The sequence below is a fragment of the Crocodylus siamensis genome, chromosome 4 (assembly GCF_052110815.1).
Source record: "Crocodylus siamensis isolate JL-2025a chromosome 4, ASM5211081v1, whole genome shotgun sequence".
Lineage (NCBI taxonomy): Eukaryota > Metazoa > Chordata > Crocodylia > Crocodylidae > Crocodylus > Crocodylus siamensis.
In genome coordinates, this window is record NC_143398.1 from 152539672 (window position 1) to 152552247 (window position 12576).

At 41.8% G+C, this 12576-nt stretch overlaps 1 protein-coding gene across 1 annotated transcript in view; it reads left to right on the top strand.

Annotated features, from left to right (window-relative positions):
* Nucleotides 1-240: 240 nt before the first annotated feature.
* Nucleotides 241-12576, top strand: part of KANSL1 (KAT8 regulatory NSL complex subunit 1) — a 166691-nt gene continuing 154355 nt past the window's right edge. The window contains exon 1 of the mRNA XM_090044194.1: nt 241-1939. The gene's annotated coding sequence lies outside the window, so the exon portion shown is untranslated. The remainder of the gene's footprint in view (nt 1940-12576) is intronic.

A 12576-nucleotide genomic window follows, 5' to 3' on the forward strand; every position in this document is an offset into this window, starting at 1 on the left:
GCTCTCCTCCAACCCCGGCGGCCCATGCCCTAACCGCAGCCAATGAGCGCGGAGGAGGGCGGAAGATCCCCGCTTCAAGGCTGGTTGAGCGGTGCAGGTAGGTGCGGGATGTGGAGCTGCTGTTGGGGCTGGTGCGGTTGGAAGGAAAACGGGGCAGCGCCGGGGTCGGGCCGGGCTGGGCTGGGCTTGGCTGGGGCCGCGGGCGGGCGGGCCGGGGGCGGAGGGGTGCGGCTGGCAGGGCACCCGCCGCCTGCCCCTGCCCCAACCAGCAGCAGGCCAAGTAGCGCCCGCCGCCCGCTTCGGCAACTTTGCACGAGGAGGCGGCCGGGCCGGGGCCGGGGCCGGGCCGGGGGGCGGGCAGGGCCCGAACTTTATTTGCTCGCGGTCTGAGCCCGGTCCTGCTGCCGAGCGCCGGGTCCGGCTCGCTCCGCGCGGCCAGCGGCTGCTGGGAGCGAATTGAGCAGGCCGAGGCCGGGGGGAGGGGACAGGGGTTTGCTTCCAGCACAGCCAGAAAGTGAGTTGGGCCGGAGGAAAAGGCAGGGCGAGGGAGACCGGGAAGTTTGAAGCCCTACATGACATGCGAGTAGGAAAGGGAGAGCCGCGGCCGGAGGAAGAGCTGTTTTGTTGCATTTGTAACAATGGGGATGGAGAAGGGAGCAGGCCAAGTGCTGGGAGCAGGGATGGGGCAGCGGGGATCTGGCGGGGAGGTCTCCTCTCTGCACCGGCCGGTGCTGAGAAACCACAGGATTGCCTCCCTGCAGAGCAGGCTTTTAGAAAGTGTCTGCTTTAACGTGCTGGATTTGAAAAGGGTTTTGAGTGCTTGGGACACAGTCCCCTTGTAACTTCCCAACTGCAGTGAACCTGAGTGAGGCATTTGAGTTTTCAGTGCTTTTCAGCCCTTGTGGTTTTTAATCAGGCTTTACATTGTGATGGCTTGTTGCGGGGAATTTTTTCCCCTTATTTTACATTTAAACAATTTTCAGAAGCAAAAGAAATCAAGAGCTGGCATTGCAGGAGCAATAGCTGCATGGGACTAAGGGCTTCAACACTACGTTTGAAGAAATGGGGTAGAAAAGATGTCTGTTGTTCCTTCTGTCTCTTGTTTTGGCATCCCCATTTTACTCAAACATAATTAAACAAAACTATCAAATTCCAAGCTTCCAGATGAATGCTTTGTATTTAGCTTGTCTAACTTGATCCCAATTATAGTTGGTCAAATAAAAAAAATTAACCAGAAAAAAGCCTTGCATTACTCTAAAACTTCCAGGTGGCACTCCAGAAAGTTGTGTTGTTTTGTTTTTGTTTTTAAATCATTTTAACACCCCCTCCCCTACACCTTCCCTGTTGCTCCTCACTAAGGTCTAAATAAATGGTAAAAACATTTATTTTCAAAAGTCAGTACAGATTATTAAATATGATGGGAAATTAAGTGGTTCAGGTAATACAAAGGGAAATCCAACAAATGTGGTTTTTATTAGTCTGAGGAAGTTAGGCACCCAAATCTTGATCTCCTTCACATTCTTTTGGTTCCTCTACTTAAATTGTTGATCTATATATACCATGTACAGATTTTTTTGTATTTTCCAGTTGCTTTGGCTTAAAGGGTACTGGAATGCGTTGGTGCTCAAGTTGCTGTGTTTTATTGTAGCGCTCACTTGTGTACTGTATTCTGTATCTGTGGCAAGAAATATTTTTAATTGTATCCTCAAAATCTTTTTTTTTCTTGAGGGAAGTTGAATATTGTCATATATGTTTTGTTTGTAAGCTATATTTATTTCCTCTGTCTTAATATATTCTTGTTCTAGATACCAAGTTTCCACTTCTTAAAATAAGCTAATAGTGCATGGTTGCATCTGGAAGAATTAAACTCCCTTGCTCCTCTATCCTGATCCTTTTCTGAATTGCTGTAGACATGGATTCTTCCAAGATGGTCTGCAAGGTAGGACCTCTAATTCTTTCAAACTTGTAGTGGCACATTTTTCTTAAAGATCTGTTAAACATTCAGAACCATCTGAACTGTGAAAATCATCATGGTATTTACAGGGTCTGTTCAGAAATCAGATGATATTATTTATGTCCAGAAGAAACTTAAGAAGTGGGTTCTCTTTGTAATTTTTTTATGGCAGATAATCTTAAAATGGAGATGTGGGAATGTGTCTAGAAATGTAGGGTTTTCTACAATGTTTTTGAATTTTTTTTAACACATGCAGCTGTTTTTGTATGTGTGTGCTTCTTGATATTCAGCCTAATTTTCCTGGTCTTGTACCTGAAATTCCTGGTACACTGATTTGACACACCCAGAATTTTATTATAGCTACCATAAAAATGGTCTCTCTCCCTGTTTTATACACTTTTCAAATGCTTGTATATGCCTATTGTGTTCTTTGTTGACATGATATTTGCTTTGAAGAAGTAGAGCATTATATAAATAGCACTAATGATGTACGGTCTACAGCTGTCTTTTGCCAATATATTTGCATATAATTAAAACTTAAGATGAAACCATAAAAAGGTTAAGGACCCTAAAAAGGAAAGACTCGTAATCTTGCCCTTGGCTGGATTTCTTTCTTTTCTCCATTGTTTTGACATCCAGCTTTCTTTTTTCTTCCCCATCTAAGCTAGACAGGCCAAATGTAATTCTACTGAAGTCTGGGTCATACATAGGACTGAACATACAAAAACATGTTCTAACAGAAAATCTTTATTAAATGCATTTATTTAAACGCACACTTGGACAAGTCAGCACTTTTGCCTGAGGAACACTAGGGCAACAAACACCTGTAAAATGTGCACATTATAACTATAGTTTGTTTGTTTTTTAAACTATTAATTTTCATTGTTTTCTCCAAGTTTTGGAAGTTGCCACTAGGTATTAGTCTGAATCATAGATTCATAGAAGTAGGGTCGGAAGGGACCTTGTAGATCTTCAAGTCTGACCGCCTGCCTGGGCAGGAGAAAAACTGGGCTCAAATGACTCCAGCCAGGTAGGCATCAAGCCTCTTCTTAAAGACCTCCTGCTTTTGAGTGAAACTGATAGGAGCTGAAGGTACAAGAATGCCTCTGAAAAGTAGGCTCTAAAGGTTTTTTTGAGAAATATATTAACCAAGTTAAAAAATGCCATATATGAAAGAATTAGTATCTTTTAATGGATTAACTAGACAAAAGCTTGCTGTATGGATATGTACGATTAGACACTGATATCTGTGAATCCTTAAAATGTCTTTATCTTTATGAGTTAAATGTGATAATTTAAAGCAGAAAAAATATCTTTGGCAGGATGTTTTACATTAAAACACAAACAAATTTCTAGTTAGGTTACTGCAGAAAAGTGAACCCGAAGGTGACAGAGCAGTTAAATTATTGAAATTCAAAGGCCAGCAGGCATTAGTGAAATGGCATTAGTTTCATGTCAGCGTCATGTTTTTGCTTGGAAATGCTGTTAATGATACTTGAATTGAGGAGCTGGAACTATTGTTGGTAGCTTGAGAGAAAATCAAAAACGGTGGTTATGGAAGTCATCAGGCTTCCTTTACTGGAAGTAGGATGTTCAGGAGCAGGAGGTAGAAGATGGTGAAAGGAAATTATTTCTACCTTTTTGGTAGTCAGCGGAGGCTGGAAGAGAGGGTGTGTTTGACAAGCAGCTCAGGCACGTGCTAGTAAGAGGATGATGGGAAGTCCCTGAGCGAGGTCCAGGGAAGGAATGTTGGGAAGATTTTCATCTCCCTCCCATCGTTCCTGGAGAGGGTGTAAACTTCTCACAAAGGGGGTATCCCTAGATCTTGTTTGTATTTATGTGGGTATAGTCCTACCTTGCTTGGCTCTTGCTGTGCTGCTGGATTCTCTGCCTAGTAGATATCTTGAAGCTTTCATGTCCTATAACTGGTTTATTTCCTCAGTAGGTTTGTAGTGAGATACTGTAAGCTAATGAGAACTCATTATAAATCATGAGCTTGTAATGCAGAAGAGTAGGTCATCCTTAAGCACAGCTCCCAAATCTTTTATGTGAAATGTTATGCATCACACACCAACAGGAGGCAGAATTAATTAGTTGATGGGAGAGAGTCACAAAAATCTAGCTTTGTCATCCTCACCCCCCAACCCCTCCCCAAAAGAACAGGAGGAGGAATGCCATGTGTATGTATAGGGGGGAACAGTGCAGGGACTTCTGTTCCTCCCTGCACTTACCAGGTATGGGAGTAGGCACACATTCTTGCTTGGCTTCTCATATTAGAAGGTGCAGGAAGAGCCAAGAGTTGCCCCTCCCACTATAGTATGTGTATGGGATGCACACCCAATCCTTCTGACTGTAGACGACTAGTAGTGATATCAGGGTTATGGGGCTCCTAATGGGCCCAACCACTTTTTCATCATATTGTCAGTGGAAAGAGCCATATAATATCAGACTCTTCACTCTCTTCCTACCTCCATCAGTAGGGGAAGCACAGACTTCAGGCCATAACAAAAGCATTAATAGAAAAAGTGGGCAGCAAATAAAGCTTGATATAATGACCTCTTTCCCTTCATGCTTTCTCCACTGATGAGGACCTGGATAGGCTGAAGTGGACAGACAGTACAAGGCCTCTTCCCCTTCCCTTGTGCTGCAGTGAGAGATCCAGCAGGCACTGAGAAACTTGCAGGCAACACTGAAATCTAGGGTCTGAAGGGAATGCAAATTCAGCTACCTCCTAGAATAAAAGCTCTGTCAGCATCAGTCTGCTCTCTCATTGCACTTGTACGCTGTGTGAAATTTTAGTGAGACAGAAGGGGTGAATGTAAAGGCCTTTTGCAAACTTAACACTTTGGTAGCTATGTTTCAGATAGGCACTTGCAATTTATTGTTATTCCAAAATGCAGGTTTCTGTTTAAAATGGAATTTGTACAACCTGATATGGACTGAAGTGCTCCATCAAGACTTTCTCTGTAAATATTTCCCATAGTCTGCAAACCCAAACAACAATAGTAGTATGTTAGGGTTAGATCCAGTTTGCTTTTAGAAGCAATGAATGTCTAATCTAATGAATAAAGAATACTGGAATCATGCCCCTATGGCCTAGGCCAGGGATGGTCAATCTGTGACGTGTCCTACAAGTGGTATTGGCAGCAACCATTAGGGAGGGAGCAGAAAGCAGAGTATATCAGGCAGGAGAAGGGGATTGGAGTAGCATTCAGGCAGGGCATAATCTGTGGTACACCTGCCAGAAAGGTTGGCCCCCCCGCTTCCCTAGTGGTTATAACTCACCCTGGGAGTAGCCTAGATTCTGATCTCCCTTCTCAGAGAGTGTTTTAATCATTAAGTTGCTGGGCAAAAAAGATGGATATTATTATTACTTGCATTATCTTTTTTAAATTTGAATTTTACTGTCAACATGTGCTGGGATTGGGATTTAGGTTTCTCACCAACACCAAATTAGACTGCAGTGGAGTTTAGGAAAGACTTAAGTGATGCTTCAGGACATGATAAAAAAGTCTACCTGTAGAGGCCTTGGGAAATTTGCTGTCCAAAGCAGAAGATTAAAGTTCACTTTGACACCTACTGAATTTTGTGACTTGTAGAGTAGGGCCAAACTGGATTGCTCTTTGGAAATTAAGCAGTTACATTTAACTAAGGTAATATTGAGACTTCTGAAATCAGGCTGGATCTCGCCCTTAATGCAGAAGATGAAGTAGTAAAAAAAATATATATATATATATATATATTTTAAATTAAACTGACCACTTCAGTCTTGCTGTCTAGTCTGAGGGAGTAAAAAGTAAACAATGAGCATTAATTGTGAAAAGTAACAGACTTCTAAAACTAATGTTAATCTAAGCAGGGGTGTCAAAAGATACAGCCATTTCACTTGGCCTGCAGGTCTTCTGTAGGGGTGGGGGATTTCATTCTCTTCTCTCCAGCTAAAAGACGCATAACTATGGCTCATATTTAAATAATCGATTAAAAAATGAATATGCAGTCATTTGAGTAACGCTGAATTTCTTCAGAGTTTCCAACAGTACAAGTTAAAGTAAACCTCCACCCCCCCCCCTTGTATTTTGATCATAAGGAAAATAATACCTTGAGAAACATCCAGATACTTTAGGCATAGACTCCTTAAGACAAGAGCAAACAATGGATCTGTTGGTTTTTTTTAATTAAATTTCTACATCAGGATAACCAGTTTACTTACAGCTTTAGAACAAAGAAAACTGTTTTTCAGATAATTTAGTTTTTTTGTGTGAGGTGTTTATTCTGTCCTTGACTAAGTTATGTAAATCAAAATTTATCCAGTGATCTTGGAGGCTCAGCAAGTCAACCCATCACCATTCACAGTAATATGTTGGTAAAGAATAGAATATGCATCCCTTCATGCTATCACATGGGTGTTCTTTGGAGAACTTGCTAACTGGGTTAGTTACTAGTGACTATGCTTTTGCTTTAATGCTGTAGAGAAATATTTGAAAAACAATGGTCTTGCCATTGTGTTTTGGATCCTTTGTAATAAATAGCTTGGCTGTATTTTGTTTTGGAAACAAAGTCTTGCAGCTTCTGACGGCATATGGGCCAGTGACACTTGAATTGCTGCTTTTTGTTGGAATCCTATGGTTAAAGCTGGAAGCCAGGATGGAAAAAACTGAAATTGCATTAGGTAACTGAGACTCTTCAGAGAGGCTGGTAATTCAGTGTTCTCCTGCAACCTGTTCTTGCTGTCTTCTGTTTGTTCTTCAAGCAAACAGTTGTATTTACAAGCTCAGTTTTGCTTTGTGTCAGATTCTTCTAAGTTAGTGTCTTGAGTTTCCTATTTTTGAGACCTATCAAAACTGAAATCTCCCTAGTCAAAATATGGCGTTTTATTGTGCCATGCACTGTATACACACAACAAAAAGACTGTCTCTGTCCCAGTGATCCTACAGTTTTATGGTGCTTCAGATTAATGGGTGGTGGCAATAAGCCCATGTGGGAATGCAAGGTAACTGTCAGTTATGATTAGCGTAATAAGCAGCAGTCATAGCACACCAGCTGCCCAACCATTGTTAGTGTTTTTTAAGCTTCACAGCAGGGAGAGGGTTTTAAGGAGAGATTTAAAGGGAGATAATGTGGTAGATCTGCAGATTTTTATGAGGAGCTCCTCCTACACTTGAGTGGCATGGGAGAAATCATTAAGATGTTTGAGGGGAAAATTGGATTCTTGGGTAATAAAGGCTGGTAGTATAGTTGGGAGAGCAAAGGCAGGGGTCAATTGTTTGAAAGCATTTAAGAGATCATATATAGGATGAAGTTAAGATATGAACAGCTTTACAAAGAGGGGGGAAAAAAGACAAATGCTGGTAGTTTGTGTTGAATGTGATGGAGAAACAACAGCAAGTCCTGGGGGCTGAAGAATGGGGGCTAAATAGTCGGTATGCATATGGTTTTGTGGCAGAATAGGAAATACTACTAATGAAGAGCTATTTGGCAGGGTAGGGTTGTAAGAAGGCACTTGTCAAGGCTACATTTGCAGTATTCAAGGAGATAATGATGAACTAAGCAAGAATTTTAGCTTGGGTGACAGAAGATGTTGAGCTCCCTCTTCCTGCTGAAGAATAAAGGTTTAAACCTGGCTTAGACATAGCGAGCTAGAAATTAATGTGCATGTTTTTCAGTTTATCAGAGAACTCCGTACAGAATGGAGAGGGAATTGGAAACTCTCAGACATTTTCATCCATTACCGTGGGAAATGGTCTTCACTACTGCTACAACTCTGGTTTCCAAGACAGTGTTTTTCCTGTTTCTGTGGTGTTTATTGTCTGAAGACATGCTGCTGTTGATACCATTATCATTAAAAGAAGGCAGCTTCTAATTCTCTGCTAATTTTAAGTTCTAGATTGGTTGTTAAAAATGTGTCCAGAACTGTTTCTTTTATTGTAAAATCCTATGTTGGTTCAGTACCCTGCTGTTCCAGATAGCAATCTTATTGTATCAGTGGGAAATAGATCTAGATCTTCATGTGAACATTTCTTCTAGCTAGGTCTTCATCAGGTGACTGCACTCAACACGTTTTGTTAACCTTAAGTCAATATAATTCTTGAGTAGTCCAGTTCTATACTTGATCCAATATTGCTGAGAATCCTTCACCTTGATGAGCACATTTCTTGATCTGACTGAAGAGTTCAGTGCAAGTTTGCAAGACTGCCTGAAGAAGTTGTTAGGACCATTCCATGCAGGACCTGGAAAAAAAGCAATCTCTTCCTCTAGGGACACTTGTTTTACTGGGACATTGAAAAACTAAAACAAAAGGGGGAGGGTTATGACTGCAAGAGACAGAATCTTTACAGGAGCATGGTGACCAGGTGAAGTGACAGACCACTGGCACCCCCATCCCCCTGAATCAGCCTTATCTTGAAAAACATTTAAATATCTGCTTATGTCTAACTTAAATTGGGCTACTTAGCACAAGTTGCTGCTAATCTTTAGCCTCTGCTGTGGGGCTGGCTATTGGAGTGAATAGAAAAAAGATAGGAAGTTACATAAGCCAGGAGTTCTGTGGCTGAAAGCCACGCTAAATGGTGAACAGACTATCATTTGATTTACTAATCAAAAGTTGTACTTTTTAAAATTACAATAACTAGCTCTTACATAATGCTTTTCCATCCATAGATCTTAAAGAGCTTTACAAAAGAGGGGTATCACTTTCAAGACTTTAACAGTGGGCAGTGGGGCAGAAGGGACTTGTGCAAGGTCACTCAGCAGGCCAGAATCAGAGCCAGGAATCTGATTCTGGTCTCCTGAGATTCAGTCCAGTGCTCCACTTTTGGCCACAGTGGCTTGGAGACAACATGGTCAGAACTTGTCTAAACATAAATTGTCCTGAGGACAGAAGGTAGTTGTCTCGAGCTACTGTTTGCTTGGAAGCTGCTGAATGCTCCCCCTTCTATCCCCAAAGGCAGCGTTCTTTAGGAATTCACTCCATCCATCTGTGCCCCTGATTCACAGTAGGATTTATCTGGTGTAAATCATTTGGCAAATAAGCTCCATACAGTTGATTGCAATAGCAATACCATGCCAGGGACAGAGAATTTTGATTCTTTATAGGTGAAGATTTTAGCAAGACTTTTTATATTGTCTTCCACAACATTCGTGCAGGAAAGCTAAGGAAATATGGGCTGGATGAACGGACTGTAAGGTAGATAGAAAACTATCTGGGGCATTGGGCTCACAGAGTAGTAATCAGTGGCTCCATGCGTAGTTGGCAGCTGGTATCAAGCGGATTGCCCCATGGGTCTGTCTTGAGGCTGGTTTTATTCCATATTTTCATCAGTGACCTGGAAGATGGGATGGAGTACACCCTCAGCAAGTCTGCAGATTAGCACCAAGCTGGGGGGAGTAGTAGATACACTGGAGGGTAGGACTAGGCTTCGGCATGACCTAGACAAATTGGATTGGGCCAAAAGAAATCTCATGAGGTTCAACAAGGACAACTGCACAAAGTCCTGTACTTGGAACAGAACAATCCCATGCACCAGTACAAGCTTGGGGCTGACTAGCTGGGTAGCAACTCTGCAGAAAAGGACCTGGGGGTTACAGTGGACAGACAATAAACTGGATATGAACCAGCAGTGTGCCCTTGATGCCAAGAAGTCTAACAGTATACTGGGATGAATTGGTAGGTGTGTTGCCAGTAGGTCCAGGGAAGTGATTATTCCCCTCTGTTCAGCACTGCTGAGGCCACATTGAATTCAGTTTTACCCCTGTTGTTGTCCGTCCCCCCCAGAGGATGTTGACAAATTGGAGAGTCCAGTGGAGGGCAACAAAAATGGTGAGGGAACTGGGGCACAGAACTTATGAGGACAGGCTAAGGGAACTTGGCTTATTTAGTTTAGAGAAGAGAAGACAATACTGAGGAGGGATTTAATAGCAGCCTTCAACTACCTGAAAGGAGTGGGGGGGAATCAAAAGAGGATGGAGTTAGACTGTTCTCAGTAGTGGCAGATGACAGAACTAGGCGGAATCTCCATCCTTGGAGGCTTTCTAAGACCCGGCTAGACAAAGCTTTGGCTGGAATGATCTAGTGGGGGATGGTTCTGCTTTGAGCAGGGGGTTGGATTAAATGACCTCCTGAGGTCCACTTCAAACCCTAATTTTCTATGATTGTGAACCACCTGGCATATTTAAGGAGCATCACTGATGATGATAAACACCTGTACAGTGTTTTGAACACATCAAATAGTAGATGCTTCTTAATTTTCAACTGACTTGAACTGTTTCATACTCATGAAGTAAGTATGATCATTTTACCAATGGCAGACTGAAATGTAGAGAGGTTATGAGGCTTATCCAGGACTGTCAGTGCTGCAGCCTAACTTAAAAGATCATTTGCAAACTATTTTTAGATGTGGCTTCTGTTGTTCCACCTACTATTCAGATGAGGATTATGATACAGGATGAGAGTCAGCAGGGCAAAAATGCAGCTTCTTTACCATTATATAGGGAAACCCTCTTCCAGTCAGCTACAAGTGAAAATACTTGCTAGGACCTAGTCCTGTAACAACTTAAATCATATGCTTGTTTTTAAGCATCTGAACAGTCTCACTAAAATGTTAGTACAGATGCACATGTGCATAAACACTTCAGAGTCAAGATCTGATTACCTGTTAGCATGGAAACTTATCTGCACAGCGCAGGGGCTGTTGTATAGCAGTATGATCTTATTTTATGCTAAGAGGCCTCTTTATATTGCTCTGATGGTGGGTATTTTAATTTACACAAGCAGCAGTTTAATACTAAAGAATCTAGTGATATGAATGAGAATCAGATCTACAACATAAAAATTGTATTGGTCTGGACACTTCCTAGTAATTATGATGTATTAAATATAACATCACAGTATTAAGTTCTGCATTATCATAAACGGATGAAAAATGCAAAGTTAGCTCTTAGGATGCAGGACTCAGAATCATCCTGAAAGTTCTAAGTAGAATTTAACTTGGATCCATCTCCTACCTTCTTTTGTCCTTAACAAGGTCCCTAGTATTACTTTGTAAGGATAGCAATATCTTCTTCAGCTTCACAACTTACCTTGTGGACACCCCTCTCCCCCCAGGTTGCTGTCAGTGTGCCAGTACCTCTGGCCTTGGATACTAACAGAGGACACCTGGGTGAAGGAACTGTATCCAACCCAGTAGGGAATGGAGGTGGGACACTTCCAGTGGAGACAAGATTGGCTTTTCCCAAGAATCATGGTCTGTTTCCTGGCAGTGCCTCTCACACAGCCATACCTCCACCCTTTCCAGAAGCCCACCAGAAAGACAAGACTATTCATTTTCCTCAACCATTGTAAAGTTTTAGCTGTGCCCATCTTGGGCTTACCTTGGTGATATTGGGACCATCAAATCTTTTGTTTAACCTGTTTCTTGTGGAGAATGAAGGAAATTTCTGCTCTGTTAACTGAAAAGGCATCGGAATCAGATCCTGATTTATAACAGTCTGTTGTTCATTTCGGTTAAACAGGGGTTACACAAAAACAAGTGTAACCCGTTTTCATCCAAACCTGTCCCTGAAGCTTTAAGTAGTGACTTAAAATCCCATCCTCCTTTAATCAATCAGAAGCAGCTTCCTTGGTAACTGTCATAATCCATTTGACTTACTCGTAGGAAAATCAGGGAGATGAGACCAGAATAACTAGTATAAAAGCAAGCAGGGAAAAATGTAAAATAGCCATGCATAGGAGCTAAGATACCTTGCAGGTTACAGATAACTTGTTTGACTAGGAAGGCCTCTTTCACTAATCAGATCCATACGGGCACACAGATTGCACATCTGATTGAAAGAACGAGGCCCAAAGAATTAACTAACCACTGAAGTATATTATTACTTAAGATGTGTATAAAAATATCAGCTAAAATGAACTATCCGTTCTACAAAAATAAAGGAACTCTGCCTTGAAGGAGGTAAAAACTTATGAAGCTCAAACAGACAAAAGGGGGGGAACCAACATAATTGAGGTGATAAATGTGCTCCCATAGTCTGCAGTGACTTGGTCAGAGTAATATTTGGTTTTGCTTTTAATCAAGACTAGAAAGAAATGTAAGCATTTTGCATCCAGCCCCCTCTTCTGTCTTATTTAACCCAGGCCTAATTTAATTTTCTATCTTTTCAGTATTGTAGTATTGCCCTTGGCTATTTTCTAGTAACCCCCTACTAATAAACTTCCTACAGGAGGCAGAAAATGATATGCAAAAAAAAAAAACTTTTCCTCCTTCCCTGTTATCAGGAAACTGTTTAGGTTCTCTTTTGGGGAAAAACACATACTTCAAACCTATGCTTTTCAGGATTTCTTCACTCATTTTTTTTGCAGCATGAAGCAGTGATTAATTCCACACCCAGTCGGAAGGTTGTGTTGCAACAGCTGGTCTCTTTACCTGTTGTGCAATGTTAAGACAGTTGCGTCATGTTGATGGTCTCTCATAGTGCCTGCTTGCTTTCCTGCCAAGAAGCGGCAAAGAGTGAAAAACCCGTCGGGTGCAGCTAGTAAGCGACGTGCATAAGATTCAACCCGAGCGTAAGCCTAGCTCTGCTCGCAGTGCCTTCAGTGAAGGGCCCTTTTCCGTCCTCGTAAGCTTTTG